Below are 20,523 nucleotides of genomic sequence, written 5' to 3' on the forward strand. Positions count from 1 at the left end.
TTATGTCATGCGATCATGTTTAGTTATTCATCATATCTTTGAATTATGTTATGCTATGCTATCTAGTTTAGATAGACATCATATATGTGAAATTATGTCATGCTATCCATTTTAGTTAAACAATATACATGTCAACTATTTCATGCCCTCTTTTTCCACACTATCTATTGCATCTGTCTCTCATACAATGTATGTACATTCAACTATGTTTCCTGTTTATCAGCCATTTGAATTGGAGCGGGTGATGCCAGTATCTAACGGACTATATAAAAACCCGATCTTCAAATAAAACAGTGCTACCTCTTGGTGGAGATAGCACCCCGGTTTTACATGCACAAGAACCATCCCTACCGCACATAATCCAAACTCTCACAGATTGTACCCCTACTGTGATGGACAGCGAACCATCTTCACCCAATCTAACCCCAACCCCAGTCGATAGTAACCCAGTTCCTGTTGACACAGCACCATCTCCACCATAGAGCTCCCAAGCAAGAGCAGTTAGTAAGGCAGCTCCAGTGCCCAAAGGGCTAGTACTACCACGGCGAACCCCAACTCCACCAGTTAGTACGCCTATTCCTGTGAAGGAAGCACAACCAGCTCCTCGTAGTTTAGCATCTATCGCATTTGATGTTGTTAAATCGTATGTGTGTATCTTCCCTTCTTGGAAATATTATACTGAAGATGAAGGAAAATGCCAGTTGCAGGTGTCTGTCCAGGAGTTATGTGTAAGTAATGTTATTCATGGCAATTACTTTGCTTTGTCCCATACATCCTACCTCCATGATGGTTATAATACAACAAATTTTCCCATTTTTCTCTATAGAGAAGGACCGATTTGAAAACTCAGGATGAGGTAACCTATGCTAATACCTATGCTATCTTCAAGAATGCTTGGTGGCAGTATCGGAATTACCTGAAGAAATTGTACTTCACCGGCAAAGAAACTCATCAAATTCCCATACGTTCTCCTGAGACACATTTACTGGACGATGACTGGGAATGCCTTGTTCTATACTGGTCCCGAACCAAGAATGTGGTAAGGTCTATGAGCTCATTTTCTATTTTTAAGTACTATATTCTTGCGTCTTACTATACTCTGTTCATGTAGAACAAGTGCCTAAACCTGAAGAACCATTGTTCTAATTTAAGATTCCATTGCTATCATAGTTCAAAAAAGCGTGCTACGTCTTGAGCTTGCGTTGGTTTTCCTTGAAGAGAAAAGGGTAATGCGGCAATAGTAGCATAAGTATTTCCCTTAGTTTTTGAGAACCAAGGTATCAATCCAGTAGGAGGCTCCTCAAAAGTCCCACGCACCTACACAAACAAACAAGAACTCGCAACCAACGCAATAAAGCGGTTGTCAATCCCTTCACGGCCACTTGCGAAAGTGAGATCTGATAGAGATAATATGATAAGATAAATGTATTTTTGGTATTTTATAATACAGATTAGAAAAGTAAAGATGCAAATAAAAGTAGATTGAAAGCTTATATATGATAAAAGATAGACCCGGGGGCCATAGGTTTCACTAGTGGCTTCTCTCAAGATAGCATAAATATTACGGTGGGTGAACAAATTACTGTCGAGCAATTGATAAAAAAGCAAATAATTATGAGATTATCTAGGCATGATCATGTATATAGGCATCACGTCCGTGACAAGTAGACCGACTCCTGCCTGCATCTACTACTATTACTTCACACATCGACCGCTATCTAGCATGCATCTAGAGAATTAAGTTCATAAAGAAAAGAGTAACGCATTAAGAAAGATGACATGATGTAGAGGGATAAACTCATGCAATATGATATAAACCCCATCTTTTTATCCTCGATGGCAATAATACAATACGTGCCTTGCTGCCCCTGCTGTCACTGGGAAAGGACACCGCAAGATTGAACCCAAAACTAAGCATTTCTCCCATTGCAAGAAAGATCAATCTAGTAGGCCAAACCAAAATGATAATTTGAAGAGACTTACAAAGATAACTTAATCACACAAAAAAGAATTCAGAGGAGATTCAAATATTTCTCATAGATAAACTTGATCATAAACCCACAATTCATCAGATCTCAACAAACACACAGCAAAAAGAGTTACATCGAATGGATCTCCAAAAAGATCAAGGAGAACATGGTATTGAGATTCAAAGAGAGAGAAGAAGTCATCTAGTTCATAATTATGGACCCGAAGGTCTGTGGTAAATTACTCACAACTCATCAGAGAGACTATGTTCTTGATGTAAAAGCCCTCCGTGGTTGATTCCCCCTCCTGTGGAGCGCCGGCGAAGGCTCCAAGATGGGATCTCGCGGATACAGAAGGTTACGGAGGTGAAAATAGTTTTTTGTAATCGCTTCTCATGTTTTCGGGGTACATGAGTATATATAGGAGGAATAAGTAGGTCGGTGGACGCCCGAGGGGCCCACGAGATAGGGGGTGCGCCCAGCAGGGGGCGCCCTCCACCCTCGTGGCCGCCTAGAAATTCATGTACGCATTTCTTACAAACCAAATGCATATATAAAAAAAATTCCTTCAGAATCCTTGTTTCTATGTTTTTTCTATGAAAATCCTTCAAACCGAACGAGGCCTAAACGACCACAATCAGCCAGCTGCACCCAGCACGCGGTGGCCGTCGGCCATGACGCCGCTCCTCCCGGCGGAGGGGGCGAACAACCCGCGGTAATTCTGCTGTGCAAACCTAGCCTCGTACTAGCTCATCAATCTGCTTGTGTCTAAAGCAAGCTTTCCCTGATGCGCTTCTGACTATTGAATATTTAGTTAGCATGGCGCTTCTCACGATATCTATGAGGCCGGCCGTGCGCATCGAGTCCGGCAGCTACATGCCGTTGCAAGTCGCTGCACGTCCAGCTGCACCTCCAGCGCAGACAAAATCGGATTGTGGCCGACACACAGATTCTTTTCCTTTGTCGCGAATAAGTAGAAAAACCGAAGAAGAAAAGCAGCAAGCTGTTCGCTGTACAAACCACTCGAGTCCTAGTGTTCATCGAGTTCACCTGAGCGTGTGACTTGACACTTGAGAGCTAACACTGGCCGGTGCGTTTGGCCCGGGAGGAATCAGCTAGATCAATTAATTTGCGTACATGAGCTAGCTCTACTAGTATACTAGTCTTCTTCGCTTTTCCGCGTACGTGCATCGGCGGGAAAGTATCCGATGCTCCCAGCCATGGGATATTCCCAGTGCTCCAATGTCAAAAAACATTTTTAAATGTTTTAAAAAAAGAGAAAAATGAGAATGTTCACAAGGAATGTCATTACATCTTCTAAAAAATTCAGGTTCAAAATCAAAATGTACATTGAGAAACAAAAAAGGGAAATCCAGATCTGAATAGTGTCAGTGTTGGTTTTGTCTTTTCTTTACACCATTCAAGCTAGATTTCATATTTTTGTTTCTCAATGTGTGTTTCGAGTTTGGATCTGAAATTTTTAAAGCGTGTAGTCACGTTCATTGTGAACATTCACATTTTTTGGAATTATTTGAAACATTAAAAAATGTTTTTTTAACCTTGGAGTACCGGGAGTACCCCAAGGCTGGGAGCACCGGATACTTTCCCGTGCATCCACCTGCAGCTTATCTTATATCTTTTATTAATATAAAAAGACGGTAAAGAAGGCCCTACAGTATGATTGATGCAACAAATTTAAATTGCAACTATCGTACCTTAAACCTGGTTGGGTGGAAAGACATCAACTCCTTTATACCACTAGGCTACTTCTAGGCCTGCAATTTATCTGCTACAAGCAGACCACATCGAGCAAGCGCTGCAAGCCCATTCTCGTCCAGAAGTCCACGTCACCGCCTTCTAGCAGGCTCCCACCCGGAAGGACGGCAGTGTTGCTGCTCTGCTTGTGCGCCCGCAAGGCGGCGGCGTTAGTGGGGAAGGCGAGCATGATGAGAGCCTTTAGGCAGCGCGTAACCTTACACGCTCTCTCTTTTTTTCCCTTTATACAATCCCTCGTCGACAGAAAGCCATCCGAAGTGGCATGAGGGACTAAACCAATTTTTTAAATTTCTGCATCACTCTAAATTTTTGGATCCATCCACTGGTTGTTACCATCACTCTAAATTTCTGCATGCTCTCCTTAAATAATCTCACCATATTTTTTCCGTATGCATGTCAGATATTGTACACAGTCATGTTGAACATGTAGAGAAAAAGAGAAGAGTTTTGCGCGGCAATACAATGTCATGTAGACATCGCTCCATGGTGGGTTCAATGGCAAACCCTCCCCACCCCTCTACGGATTGTAATCCAGAGGAAGACATCTGTTCTGAGGTGGATTCAGACACCGCTGACCACTCCTATTTACCCCCAAGGTGTTTGCTCCACCTTGGCATGATGATGTTAGTCATATCATGCATATGTTCCCTTGCAGTGCCTACTTTTGACATCATATATGTCATCTGCTTAGTTTAGACATGTTTTGTAATGCCACCTGTTTAGTTTCTATATCATATATGGGAATTATGCAGTCTCATGTCTTTTAGCCAGCCATAATATATGTGAAATGTGCAATGCCATCTTGTTTAACCAGGCATCATATATTTGAATGATACCTTGACCATCCTTTTCTTCATTACATTTCCATTTGTCGACAATATTTGTACATTAAACTACTCTTCCTATGAATCAGCCATTTGGGTGGGAGATGGAAAAAATCTGGAGTGAAAACAAGGTCTTCAGAGCAGACAGTGCTACCTATCGAAGCAGATCTCTTGTTGGGTCCCGATAGCTCCTCAGAGATGGATTCAGACACAGATGACCAGTCCTATTCCCCCACCGAGGTGTATGCTCTAACTTGGCATGGTTATACTGCTCATATCGTGCATATGGTGTCTTGCATTGCATAGTTTAGACATCATATACACAATATTCAATACCATGTTCTTAGTTCAGACATCATATCGAATGTCCTCTGTTTAGCATATAAATCACATATGTGAATTAAATGTTACGATCCTGATTACTTAGATAACATGTAGGTGAATTATGTCATGCGATCATGTTTAGTTATTCATCATATCTTTGAATTATGTTATGCTATGCTATCTAGTTTAGATAGACATCATATATGTGAAATTATGTCATGCTATCCATTTTAGTTAAACAATATACATGTCAACTATTTCATGCCCTCTTTTTCCATACTATCCATTGCATCTGTCTCTCATACAATGTATGTACATTCAACTATGTTTCCTGTTTATCAGCCATTTGAATTGGAGCGGGTGATGCCAGTATCTAACGGACTATATAAAAACCCGATCTTCAAATAAAACAGTGCTACCTCTTGGTGGAGATAGCACCCCGGTTTTACATGCACAAGAACCATCCCTACCGCACATAATCCAAACTCTCACAGATTGTACCCCTACTGTGATGGACAGCGAACCATCTTCACCCAATCTAACCCCAACCCCAGCCGATAGTAACCCAGTTCCTGTTGACACAGCACCATCTCCACCATAGAGCTCCCAAGCAAGAGCAGTTAGTAAGGCAGCTCCAGTGCCCAAAGGGCTAGTGCTACCACGGCGAACCCCAACTCCACCAGTTAGTACGCCTATTCCTGTGAAGGAAGCACAACCAGCTCCTCGTAGTTTAGCATCTATCGCATTTGATGTTGTTAAATCGTATGTGTGTATCTTCCCTTCTTGGAAATATTATACTGAAGATGAAGGAAAATGCCAGTTGCAGGTGTCTGTCCAGGAGTTATGTGTAAGTAATGTTATTCATAGCAATTACTTTGCTTTGTCCCATACATCCTACCTCCATGATGGTTATAATACAACAAATTTTCCCATTTTTCTCTATAGAGAAGGACCGATTTGAAAACTCAGGATGAGGTAACCTGTGCTAATACCTCTGCTATCTTCAAGAATGCTTCGTGGCAGTATCGGAATTACCTGAAGAAAATGTACTTCACCGGCAAAGAAACTCATCAAATTCCCATACGTTCTCCTGAGACACATTTACTGGACGATGACTGGGAATGCCTTGTTCTATACTGGTCCCGAACCAAGAATGTGGTAAGGTCTATGAGCTCATTTTCTATTTTTAAGTACTATATTCTTGCGTCTTACTATACTCTGTTCATGTAGAACAAGTGCCTAAACCTGAAGAACCATTGTTCTAATTTAAGATTCCATTGCTATCATAGTTCAAAAAAGCGTGCTACGTCTTGAGCTTGCGTTGGTTTTCCTTGAAGAGAAAAGGGTAATGCGGCAATAGTAGCATAAGTATTTCCCTTAGTTTTTGAGAACCAAGGTATCAATCCAGTAGGAGGCTCCTCAAAAGTCCCACGCACCTACACAAACAAACAAGAACTCGCAACCAACGCAATAAAGCGGTTGTCAATCCCTTCACGGCCACTTGCGAAAGTGAGACCTGATAGAGATAATATGATAAGATAAATGTATTTTTGGTATTTTATAATACAGATTAGAAAAGTAAAGATGCAAATAAAAGTAGATTGAAAGCTTATATATGATAAAAGATAGACCCGGGGGCCATAGGTTTCACTAGTGGCTTCTCTCAAGATAGCATAAATATTACGGTGGTGAACAAATTACTGTCGAGCAATTGATAAAAAAGCAAATAATTATGAGATTATCTAGGCATGATCATGTATATAGGCATCACGTCCGTGACAAGTAGACCGACTCCTGCCTGCATCTACTACTATTACTTCACACATCGACCGCTATCTAGCATGCATCTAGAGAATTAAGTTCATAAAGAAAAGAGTAACGCATTAAGAAAAATGACATGATGTAGAGGGATAAACTCATGCAATATGATATAAACCCCATCTTTTTATCCTCGATGGCAATAATACAATACGTGCCTTGCTGCCCCTGCTGTCACTGGGAAAGGAAACCGCAAGATTGAACCCAAAACTAAGCATTTCTCCCATTGCAAGAAAGATCAATCTAGTAGGCCAAACCAAAATGATAATTTGAAGAGACTTACAAAGATAACTTAATCACACAAAAAAGAATTCAGAGGAGATTCAAATATTTCTCATAGATAAACTTGATCATAAACCCACAATTCATCAGATCTCGACAAACACACAGCAAAAAGAGTTACATCGAATGGATCTCCAAAAAGATCAAGGAGAACATGGTATTGAGATTCAAAGAGAGAGAAGAAGTCATCTAGTTCATAACTATGGACCCGAAGGTCTGTGGTAAATTACTCACAACTCATCAGAGAGACTATGTTCTTGATGTAAAAGCCCTCCGTGGTTGATTACCCCTCCTGTGGAGCGCCGGCGAAGGCTCCAAGATGGGATCTCGCTGATACAGAAGGTTACGGAGGTGAAAATAGTTTTTCGTAGTCGCTTCTCATGTTTTCGGGGTACATGAGTATATATAGGAGGAATAAGTAGGTCGGTGGACGCCCGAGGGGCCCACGAGACAAGGGGTGCGCCCAGCAGGGGGGCGCCCTCCACCCTCGTGGCCGCCTAGAAATTCATGTACGCATTTCTTACAAACCAAATGCATATATAAAAAAATTTCCTTCAGAATCCTTGTTTCTATGTTTTTTCTATGAAAATCCTTCAAACCGAACGAGGCCTAAACGACCACAATCAGCCAGCTGCACCCAGCACGCGGTGGCCGTCGGCCATGACGCCGCTCCTCCCGGCGGAGGGGGCGAACGACCCGCGGTAATTCTGCTGTGCAAACCTAGCCTCGTACTAGCTCATCAATCTGCTTGTGTCTAAAGCAAGCTTTCCCTGATGCGCTTCTGACTATTGAATATTTAGTTAGCATGGCGCTTCTCACGATATCTATGAGGCCGGCCGTGCGCATCGAGTCCGGCAGCTACATGCCGTTGCAAGTCGCTGCACGTCCAGCTGCACCTCCAGCGCAGACAAAATCGGATTGTGGCCGACACACAGGTTCTTTTCCTTTGTCGCGAATAAGTAGAAAAACCGAAGAAGAAAAGCAGCAAGCTGTTCGCTGTACAAACCACTCGAGTCCTAGTGTTCATCGAGTTCACCTGAGCGTGTGACTTGACACTTGAGAGCTAACACTGGCCGGTGCGTTTGGCCCGAGAGGAATCAGCTAGATCAATTAATTTGCGTACATGAGCTAGCTTTGCTAGTATACTAGTCTTCTTCGCTTTTCCGCGTACGTGCATCGGCGGGAAAGTATCCGATGCTCCCAGCCATGGGATATTCCCAGTGCTCCAATGTCAAAAAACATTTTTAAATGTTTTAAAAAAAGAGAAAAATGAGAATGTTCACAAGGAATGTCATTACATCTTCTAAAAAATTCAGGTTCAAAATCAAAATGTACATTGAGAAACAAAAAAGGGAAATCCAGATCTGAATAGTGTCAGTGTTGGTTTTGTCTTTTCTTTACACCATTCAAGCTAGATTTCATATTTTTGTTTCTCAATGTGTGTTTCGAGTTTGGATCTGAAATTTTTAAAGCGTGTAGTCACGTTCATTGTGAACATTCACATTTTTTTGGAATTATTTGAAACATTAAAAAATGTTTTTTTAACCTTGGAGTACCGGGAGTACCCCAAGGCTGGGAGCACCGGATACTTTCCCGTGCATCCACCTGCAGCTTATCTTATATCTTTTATTAATATAAAAAGACGGTAAAGAAGGCCCTACAGTATGATTGATGCAACAAATTTAAATTGCAACTATCGTACCTTAAACCTGGTTGGGTGGAAAGACATCAACCCCTTTATACCACTAGGCTACTTCTAGGCCTGCAATTTATCTGCTACAAGCAGACCACATCGAGCAAGCGCTGCAAGCCCATTCTCGTCCAGAAGTCCACGTCGCCGCCTTCTAGCAGGCTCCCACCCGGAAGGACGGCAGTGTTGCTGCTCTGCTTGTGCGCCCGCAAGGCGGCGGCGTTAGTGGGGAAGGCGAGCATGATGAGAGCCCTTAGGCGGCGCGTAACCTTACACGCTCTCTCTTTTTTTCCCTTTATACAATCCCTCGTCGACAGAAAGCCATCCGAAGTGGCATGAGGGACTAAACCAATGTTTTAAATAGCCGGCTATAGCCTCACTATAGGTTTTTGATGAGGGTGCCGCTGAATGGTACTCATGTACAATAGTTCGCTAATAGCTCGCTATAGCCTGCTATGGCCCCGAGGACAGCTGCTATTTGGCATAGCCTGCTATTTGATACATGGGACTGAACTAATTCGATTTGAAAAGTCGAGGCACTAAACTTATCCAGTTTTCAAAGTTGAGGGACTAAGGTTTGCATGTTTTGAAGTTGAGGGACTATTTTTACACTTTTGAAATAGTCTAGGGACGAAAAATATGCTTTTCTCTTTCAATTTATTGGGATCCATATCTTTATCTCCAACATGACATGATATGATATGATATGATAGACCATATCATACAATTTGTTTGATGCAGAGGCCAAGGTTATCCTCCTTTTCGAAGAAATAAATCATACAATTTGTTTTTCAGTTTCTAAATCCTACCATACAGAGGTAAATGCAGTTCGGAGAGTATCACTCTGAACCCCGAACTAGTTTGTTGTTGCGTTGTTTATCTGGACCTGGACAGTCTTGCTTGGGCACAAGACAACAATGATCCTTAGCTCAGGTCGCTCGCCTTTCTGTCCCTCTACAAAACCAGCTACAAATTAAAATCAAATATGGCTCTACTCCCAAACTAACATCTCTCTAGTGGTACTAAACTGCTTCACAGGATCAATGCTGAAGGGGAAAATGCTCTGCTTCTTTTGCGGTCACAAGGAAGGACTGTGACAAACTTGGTAACTATCGCTATGCGACCGAACCGAACGGCACAGCGTAAGACATGTGGGAGTAGAACATGGTTCAGTGAACAAGAATGAGGGAGATAACATATCGAAAAAATAGTTTCTCCATCTCGAAATATGAGTTGCAGTTTGATTTTGCATTGCTTGCCTGGTGAGATGTTCTTTTTATTGCTTAATTGTTAATTGATACACATTTCGTATATAGGACTTGGCCCGTAAGTAATGGTCCAAAGGATATGGGTTCGATATCTATAACCATTTGTATCTCTTTATATGAAAATGAGTATTGTGCACATGCTTAAATAAGATTCCTTTTTAACAAACTCACAACTTTATTAAACTTGACAACATTAATTGTCTCCACGCTACTAAAAGGGTCTTTTGGGTAGGACTTGGAGCGATTTGTTGGGCCATGTGGACGACTAGAAACAAGTTTACTATCGAGCATGTTTTTCCTGCTAAGCCTGCTGATTGTTTATTTAAATCATGTATTCTATTGCAGCAGTGAGGATCATTGACTAAGACGGAGGACCGTGATGCTCTTGATCTGCTGATATCTAAAGTTCGGGCCTCGGCGTCTTCCCTTTCGAGACAGGAGCTTGTTGCTTAGTTGTGTTTTTGCGCTGCCTCGACTAGTTGATGGCTAGTTCGTTTCTTTCCCTCTTGCCTGCGTGCCGTGTACTGGCCTGGGAGCCATGTACCTTAACTCCGGGTGTTCCCTTGTTTGGGGCGTACTTCCTTTTATTGTTTATGTGGCTTGTTGTGATGGTTGGAACTCTGCCTGGTGGCTTTATCTATAAAGTTGGGCTTATGCCTTTTCTCTAAAAAAAATTGTCTCCACGCTTGTTGCCGTCTCTACTCCCTCCTGTTCTCAAAGAATCCGGGAAAGGAGACTTGCCCTGGAAAACACAATCTCAAACTTTGATGAGACCTTTGCCCAAGGCCATGTGCTAGTGCTGCCAAGTAGCCATTACAACTCCTTGCACCTACATCAACTTTGCCTACTCCGTACTTGCCCTTCTTATTTATACAAGTCTCCTCCTCCTTCATCTAATCTTTAACCACATGGTAGATCTAACACAGATACTTCAGTTGCTCAGCCTAGCCTAGTTTAACTGACAAACAAAATTATGAGAGTGGTGTGGCCAGTTGCCACTAGCTCGTTGCACTGTCCATTGCTTCGGCTTGGGAGACACTGGGACAACCACTGAGGGAGGACTCCTTGCGGCCAGCCCTACCTTGTTTGTCGCGCTGGCTGTTCTCTTGGAAATCACCAAAACAGAGAGGTCGTTCGCTAGTTATATCACTTATATGGGCCATGAAGCCAGCCTAGTTGGGCAGCAACTCGCGAAAGCACACCGGCTCGATAAACCCACTAGAGAGGTAAGAGCTAGTACACGCTGGCGGTGCAAAATAGCTTGCTAGCTGATCTCGGTATTGGCATGAGGGTACTCAAGGCGTCGATGTTCGCGGACGATGCGGTATTGTTTTTCTCGCCGATGGAAAATGACCTTCAAATCATTGTGGCCATTCTGAAGCTGTTCGGCGAGGTGTCAGGACTCAGAATCAACATGATGAAAAGCACGGTAACTTGCATCAGATGCGACGAGGAGGTGATACAAAGGGTTGTAGAACATTTTCAGTGCAGTTACCAACATTTCCCCGTGCTGTACTTGGGCATCCCTCTGTCTATATATATACCGGCTGAAGAGACATGATTTAATGCCGCTGGTTGATAAATTATCCAACAAAATGAAAGGATGGAAGCCGAAGATGATGGCTACAGCAGGCCGCCTCACTCTCGCTCGCTCAGTCCTCATGGCACTGCCGGTCCACCTTTTGGTGGCACTGCCATTGCCGGCCTGGGCGATCAAAATCATCAACCGTCGCTGTCGTAGCTTCATTTGGAAGGGCGAGGAAGAGATCAATGGGGGGCACTGCTCCCATGGTCTACGGTGTGCATGCCCCGGGAGCTTGGTTGGCTGGGAGTTTTAAATCTTAAATGGTTTGGTCTAGCACTTCGCTGTAAATGGCCTTGGCTGCGCTGGGACGCGGATGAGAGGCCATGGCATGCTCTGCCCGACGTGATGGAGAGGGAGGTCCAGGCCCTTTTCAATGCGGCCTTCCAAGTCAGGCTGGGATCCGGTGAGATTGCCAGATTTTGGACTGGCTGGTGGCTGGAGGATGGCAAGTCAGTGGCCCAGATGGTGCCCCAACTCTTCTCCTTCGTCAAGAACCGCGAGCTAACTGTCAAAGAGGATATCCACAATCAGGCCTGGACCAAAGACATAGCCGGTGGGCTCTCGCTACCTGCCATTGTGCAGTTCCTCAAGGTATGGGAGTTGGTGGAGACCACTACCCTCAATATGGATGCCAGGGACACTCCGCGCTGGATGTTGACGGTGTTGGGGAACGTTGCATAAAATAAAAAATTTCCTACGTTCACCAAGATCAATCTATGGAGTCATCTAGCAACCAGAGAGGGCAGTGCATCTACATACCCTTGTAGATCGCATGCGGAAGCGTTCAAGAGAACGGGGTTGAGGGAGTTGTACTCGTCGTGATCCAAATCACCGGAGATCCTAGCGCCAAACGAACGGCACCTCCGCGTTCAACACACGTACGGTTGGGAAGACGTCTCCTCCTTCTTGATCCAGCAAGGGGGAAGGAGAGGTTGATGAAGATCCAGCAGCACGACGGCGTGGTGGTGGATGCAGCAGTGATCACGGTAAGGCTTCGCCAAGCTTCTGCGAGAGGGAGGGGTGTTGCAGGGGAGAGGGAGGCGCCAGAGACTTGGGGTGTGGCTACCGTCCCTCCCCACTCTTTATATAGGCCCCCTGGGGGGCGCCGGCCCTAGGAGATGGGATCTCCAAGGGGGGGCGGCCAAGGGGGTGGCTGGCCCCCCAAGGCAAGTGGAGGCGCCCCCCACCCCTAGGGTTTCCAACCCTAGGCGCAGGGGGGGCCAAGGGGGGGCGCACCAGCCCACCAGGGGCTGGTTCCCCTCCCACTTCAGCCCACGGGGCCCTCCGGGATAGGTGGCCCCACCTGGTGGACCCCCGGGACCCTTTCGGTGGTCCCAGTACAATACAGGTGACCCTCGAAACTTTCCCGATGGCCGAAACTGCACTTTCTATATATAATTCTTCACCTCCGGACCATTCCAGAACTCCTCGTGACGTACAGGATCTCATTCGTGACTCCGAACAACTTTCGGGTTACTGCATTCTCATATCTCTACAACCCTAGCGTCACCGAACCTTAAGTGTGTAGACCCTACGGGTTCGGGAGACATGTAGACATGACCGAGACGCCTCTCCGGTCAATAACCAACAGCGGGATCTGGATACCCATGTTGGCTCCCACATGCTCCTCGATGATCTCATCGGATGAACCACGATGTCGAGGATTCAATCAATCCCGTATACAATTCCCTTTGTTAATCGGTACGTTACTTGCCCGAGACTCGATCATCGGTATCCCAATACCGCGTTCAATCTCGTTACCGGCAAGTCACTTTACTCGTACCGTAATGCATGATCCTGTGACCAGACACTTGGTCACATTGAGCTCATTATGATGATGCATTACCGAGTGGGCCCAGAGATACCTCTCCGTCATACGGAGTGACAAATCCCAATCTCGATTCGTGCCACCCCAACAGACACTTTCGGAGATACCCGTAGTGCACCTTTATAGTCACCCAATTACGTTGTGACGTTTGGCACACCCAAAGTACTCCTACGGTATCCGGGAGTTGCACAATCTCATGTTCTAAGGAAATGATACTTGACATTTGGAAAAGCTCTAGCGAAACGAACTACACGATCTTTGTGTTATGCTTAGGATTGGGTCTTGTCCATCACATCATTCTCCTAATGATGTGATCCCGTTATCAATGACATCCAATGTCCATACTCAGGAAATCATGACTATCTGTTGATCAACGAGCTAGTCAACTAGAGGCTCACTAGGGACTTGTTGTGGTCTATTTATTCACACATGTATTACGATTTCCGGATAATTCAATTATAGCATGAACAATAGACAATTATCATGAACAAAGAAATATAATAATAACCATTTTATTATTGCCTCTAGGGAATATTTCCAACAGTCTCCCACTTGCACTAGAGTCAATAATTTAGTTACATTGTGATGTATCGAACATCCATTGCGTTCTGGTGTTGATCATGTTTTGCTCTAGGGAGAGGTTTAGTCAACGGATCTGCTACATTCAGGTCCGTATGTACTTTACAAATATCTATGTATCCATCTTGAACATTTTCACGAATGGAGTTGAAGTGACGCTTGATGTGTCTGGTCTTCTTGTGAAACCTGGCCTCCTGCAAGTGCAATAGCTCCAGTGTTGTCACAGAAGAGTGTGATCGGCCCCGACGCATTGGGTATGACTCCTAGGTCAGTGATGAAATCCTTCACCCAGATTGCTTCATGCGCTGCCTCCGAGGCTGCCATGTACTCCGCTTCACATGTAGATCCCGCCACGACGCTCTACTTGCAACTGCACCAGCTTACTGCCCCACCATTCAAAATATACATGTATCCGGTTTGTGACTTAGAGTCATCCAGATCTATGTCGAATCTAGCGTCGACGTAACCCTTTACGACGAGCTCTTCGTCACCTCCATATACGAGAAACATATCCTTAGTCCTTTTCAGGTACTTAAGGATGTTCTTGACCGCTGTCTAGTGTTCCATGCCGGGATTACTTTGGTACCTTCCTACCAAACTTACGGCAAGCTTTATATCAGGTCTGGTACAGGTCATGGCATACATGATAGACCCTATGGCTGAGGCATAGGGGACGACACTCATCTTTTCTCTATCTTCTGTCGTGGTCGGGCATTGAGCCGAGCTCAATTTCACACCTTGCAACACAGGCAAGAACCCCTTCTTGGACTTATCCATATTGAACTTCTTCAATATCTTATCAAGGTATGTGCTTTGTGAAAGACCTATGAGGCGTCTCGATCTATCTCTATAGATCTTGATGCCTAATATGTAAGCAGCTTCTCCAAGGTCCTTCATTGAAAAACACTTATTCAAGTAGGCCTTAATGTTGTCCAAAGTTCTATATCATTTCCCATCAAAAGTATGTCATCCACATATAATATGAGAAATGCTACAGAGCTCCCACTCACTTTCTTGTAAATGCAGGCTTCTCCATAAGTCTACATAAACCCAAACGCTTTGATCATTTCATTAAAGCGAATGTTCCAACTCCGAGATGCTTGCACCAGCCCATAGATGGAGCGCTGGAGCTTGCATACCTTGTTAGCATTCTTAGGGTCGACAAAACCTTCCGGCTGCATCATATACAGTTCTTCCTTAAGATGACCGTTAAGGAATGCCGTTTTGACGTCCATTTGCCATATCTCATAATCATAGTATGCGGCAATTGCTAACATGATTCGGACGGAATTCAGCTTCGCTACGGGACAGAATGTCTCATTGTAGTCAATCCCTTGAACTTGTCGATAACCCTTAGCGACAAGTTGAGCTTTATATATGGTAACATTACCATCCGCGTCTGTTTTCTTCTTAAAGATCCATTTGTTTTCTATTGCTCGCCGATCATCGGGCAAGTCTGTCAAAGTCCATACTTTGTTTTCATACATGGATCCTATCTCGGATTGAATGGCTTCAAGCCATTTGTTGGAATCTAGGCCCGCCATCGCTTCTTCGTAGTTCGAAGGTTCACCATTGTCTAACAACATGATTTCCAAGACAGGGTTGCCGTACCACTCTGGTGCGGAACGTGTCCTTGTGGACCTTCGAAGTTCAGTAGGAGCTTGATCCGAAGTATCTTGATCATCATCATTAACCTCCTCTCTTGTCGGTGCAGGCATCACAGGAACATCTTCCCGAGTTGCGCTACTTACCGTTTCAAGAGGTAGTACTTCATCAAGCTCTACTTTCCTCCCACTTAATTCTTTCGAGAGAAACTCTTTCTACAGAAAGGACCCGTTCTTGGCAACAAAGATCTTGCCCTTGGATCTTAAGTAGAAGGTATACCCAATGGTTTCCTTAGGGTTTCCTCTGAAGACGCATTTTTCCGACTTGGGTTCGAGCTTCTCAGGTTGATGTTTCTTGACATAAGCATTGCATCCCCAAACTTTTAGAAACGACAGCTTAGGTTTCTCCCCAAACCATAATTCATACGGTGTCGTCTCAACGGATTTAGACGGTGCCCTATTTAAAGTGAATGTAGCTGTCTCTAGAGTGCATCCCCAAAATGATAGCGGTAAATTGGTAAGTGACATCATAGATCGCACCATATCCAACAGAGTGCGATTACGATGTTCGGACACACCGTTACGCTGAGGTGTTTGGAAAGGAAGGGTGAAACGCGCCATCGACAAAAAGGAACCCTACTCCGAGATTGTGAAGGAAAATTTGATAATCACGGTAGAGCAGTTTGAACTATTCAAGGCGACTTGCGATGCCGAAGATGCCAAGAAGAAGTCAAAGTACCTGAAGGGGCTTCAACATAGGAACATGGGGCACCACCACCTCGGAAGCCGTGGTTATCAAGGGAAGAGGTCCATATGGGCCAAGGAGGACGTGGAACGCGAAAGTCCGGGCATCCAAGACCCCTTGGCGGAGTTCACCGTCCCGCAGGAGTATGACGTCCTCAGGGACCGGTACCGTTCGGACCCAGTCAAGAAGGTTTTCGAGACGGACTCGGTCACTATGGAGTTCAGGAGACTGCTGGTAATTTTTGTTTCTGATCAATTCGACTGCATGTTTGGTCATATTTGTAAACGATCCTTGTTCCTTTTGCAGAGAGAGGAGCACAGGATTGCAGCCGAAAGCGACTCGCCGTTTGAGGCGTTGGCGAGGCCCAAGTGGGACACCCCATTCAACCGGGCGTTGAACATATTAAAACAACTCCCGGTGGACACTCGGCCATCGTATGGACGCGTGCACGGTGTTGGAGACAGTGCCACGTGGAAGAAGTACTATGCTGAGACCACGGAGGAGAGAAAGGAAAGACGGAGGTTAACTGAAAAAAGCATCGACAAGAAGGTTGAGATTGCGGTTGAGAAGAATTCAGCTAAGACAGTTGCAACTGCGGTAGCTGCCGTAAAATGGGAGCTGACAGTCTTGGTTCCGGCTATCGTCGGTTGGAGTAGGCGAAATCCAGAAAAAGATGCAGCGGACTTTCCCCTTGCTGACTTCTTCGGGAGTAGCATCGACTAGCGTTGCACCAGCACCTGCACCAGCATCTGCGCCTGCACCGGTGCTTCGTCTTTGGCTGTGCTCGACGCCCTAACAGTACCTGTCACACCGGCCCTCTTCAATAAATGTATAATCTCACGTTTCCGTTGCCTTTCGGATGTCTCACATCGCACACATGTCTTTGCCGGACGACGCCCCATGCACCATATTGTACGACATCAACGGCCAGAAGGTGGACATGGGGAAGGCGACAATAAGGAATCAGAATGAACAATTGTTCCACAGTCGGCCGATTGCCCCAGACGTCTTCATGGTTTCCATGGCCAATGTCAAACCGGGCCACGAGAATATGGTTCCTCCGGTACTAGGGGGAGATGACGACTAGATCCCGCGGTGGCTTGGTGATTGCAAGACGTGTGTCATGTTGTGGCCAAAGAGTCTGCTTTGTCTGGAGGCGGTCGGGAGCACACCCACGACCACGCAGCCTCCGCAAGGTATGAACATCAGCACCCCACCTACCCAATTAGCGCCGCCTGTCATGCTGGGTGATAGCGGACTGGGTGAGGAAGTGGCTCCATTAGTCGCTGATGATGTCGCCATAGATGAGGATGAGGATGACGATGACACTCAACAGTATCTCAATACTGGCGCGACTGATGAAGGAGGATCGATGGCTTCGCAGTATGAGTACTCAGGGTTTGAGCGTCATGAGTTGGTGCCTGAATTGCCGCCTCCAGAGCCTGAACATACTATAGACAACCTTCCACCAAAGAAGCATCGGAAGAGAGCGAGGAAAGGTAGCAATAAAGCTGCTGCTATGATCCAGCCGCCTCTGCAGCCTCGGGTTCAAGACCGTATACCTGTCCCCGGTGCGGCGAAATACCATATCGTCGGTGAACCAATCCTACCTAAGGCATCGGTACAGGCCATACATGGTGATCTAAGGAGACTTCATGACGATGTGCTGCAGAGAGAGAAAAGCCAAATCGCCTCGGAAAATCTAGGATACCCACTCTACGTGGTTAACGTGTCGCGGCAAATGTTGTACATCGACACAATCCCCGCGGAGAAGTTCTTCCTTCGATTCGATAACATCTTCGACATGTTTTACTAGAAGAAGATGGATTTTACGTTTGTCCGCCTTTATGCCTTTAACATGAACTACATCATCGGGATTGAGCAGATACCTTATATCTGTGTCGCTGACCCATACTTCATCCACGAGAGCTTCTTGGCAGTCTGCACAGAGCACCATGAATACGCGAGGGACTACCTCGTCAATTTCATGGTCGCCAATAAGGACAAGGAGGCGATTCTCGTGCCTTATCATCCCCTGTAAGTCATCCGCATGGATATCCTTCCTTCGATTTCAATCATTCATTTGCACAATGGAGGCTAATTAATTTGAGGTGTCCTTATTTTGCGCAGCAATAGGCGCGTCGTCCCCATCATCCTTTACCCCCGATACTCTCACTCTCTTTACTTGGACTCGTCGAAGAACATTAACAAAAAGGATTACACCCACATCAAGTCTGTTCTCGACAGTGCTATCTTTTTCTATGGCGTATGGGGTGGAGAGATCAAGATCAAGAAGACTAGGAACGGCAGGGCCGCCTTCGGCCATAAGACCGACTTCTGCTGCATCCAGCAACCGAGTGATAGTCTTAATGATGGATTCTATGTCATACACCAGATGGTGGAGTACAGACGGGATCGGCGGAACGTTCGCATGTCACCTACAGCCGGGGATGCCAATATTCTGCAATGGGCATGGAACGTAGGAGATATCGACGATCATCGGCTTCGAGCTGAGTTCTATCGCATCCAGCATGAACTTGCCCAAATCATCATGATGGAGGTCCTCGAAAAAACAGGGTTGTTCTACGAGGAAGGGGAAATGTCACAGCAAGATGTCCGTACACGCGTAGCAACTCAGCGTCTTGACCTGAAGCCTTTCACTAAGCTCGGGGACTATCTCCCTCACTTTGACGGATGGCACGACGTGCTTGAGTGATTGTCGATATATGACAGTGTGTCCGTTTAGTCCATACTTTATGTATGACGAAACTTTGAGTTATGCACGACGAAACTTTATTTGTGATGTAATTAAAGCGTCCTCCTCGACTAGCGAAGATCACTCTAGTTAGGGCATTTTGGGTACGATGAACTTTGTTATTTATGCTTATGATATGTTGCTTCTATTTTTGCCAAGTCTGTCTCTTTTTGTTGCTCAACTATGTATGTTGCATATCATCGACTCATGTGACGATGCAGGTACATAGATCATCGATGGCGAAGAAGTTCTACGCCAGGAGTATACGACGAGTGGCCAGAGTGTCAGGCCCAGGTGTACCAGTTTTCTGTTTTCGAGCAACAGCCAGTAGTTAGTTTAGGTTCATGCTAGTGCGAGAGAGGGGTACGAACTCATGTACTGCATAGTTCCGCTCTCACTCATAGTGATAGCTCTTCTCGCATATATCATTGTTTAGATAGATGACGATGTAGTTGCAAGAACTTGTATTGCTATTTCCAAGATGATGACGAGAGACCACTTTGTGTTGGATGATGATTATGATGATGACATGATTTGATGCTATGATTACATTTGCATGTGTATGATGCTAAAGATTAATGTATAATGCCTTTTCATATACAAAACAAATATGCAGAAAAAAAACAAAAACTAATTAAACTAACAGTAGCGAGGGGAGTAGAGTTAGCAGCAGCGCGCCCTTACCAGTAGCGCGTCCTGAACTAAAGTGCTACAGATATTAGCAGTAGCGAGTTGCCCAAAAGCATGCTGCTGCTAGCCATGTATAGCAGTAGTGTGGGTTATCACGCGCTACTGATACATGTTAGCTGTAGTGCCGTATCAGTAGGCGGCTCCCTGCGCTATTGATACACCTAATACGCATGCTACTACTAGGCTTTTTCCTAGTAGTGTTGGTTCCAGCATAAAAAATCAAATGCAACAAAAACATGCAGCCACCGTCATCGTCGTTGAGCACTATCCTCTGTTGTTGGAGCAAAAAACAAAGCTGGTTCACTGGTGGAAAAACAGGCTTCCGTCCAGCCCCATAAGTCGCGAAGCTGTAGGAACCGCGACTAATGGGACCTTTAGTCGCGGTTCTGGAGGTGAACCGCGACCAAAGGCCTGGGCCCAGGGCGCTCGGTGGCCAGCTGGCGCACGTGAGGGTCTTTAGTCGCGGTTGGCCAGGACAACCGCGACTAAAGGCCTTCGGGCACCTTTAGTCACGGTTTGCCAGGCCAACCGCAACTAAAGCCCCTCCCCTATATATACCCATCCAGCAGCCAACACTTAGCCATTTGGAGCCATTCTCTTCACAAGTGGGTGTAGGTTTGCTTTTGGTTCCTCTTATGCACATAAGGTGTTTGATGAAATGCCCCAAGAGTATGAAACAAACATGACATGAAGTGTTGGAGCCACACTCCTCGATCGCGGTTAGCAACTTGATGAACCTTTGATGTGTCATTGATAAAATATGCATGTGTGCAGTTCATTGTTTAATT

This window comes from Triticum dicoccoides, chromosome 7B (assembly GCF_002162155.2).
Source record: "Triticum dicoccoides isolate Atlit2015 ecotype Zavitan chromosome 7B, WEW_v2.0, whole genome shotgun sequence".
NCBI lineage: Eukaryota > Viridiplantae > Streptophyta > Magnoliopsida > Poales > Poaceae > Triticum > Triticum dicoccoides.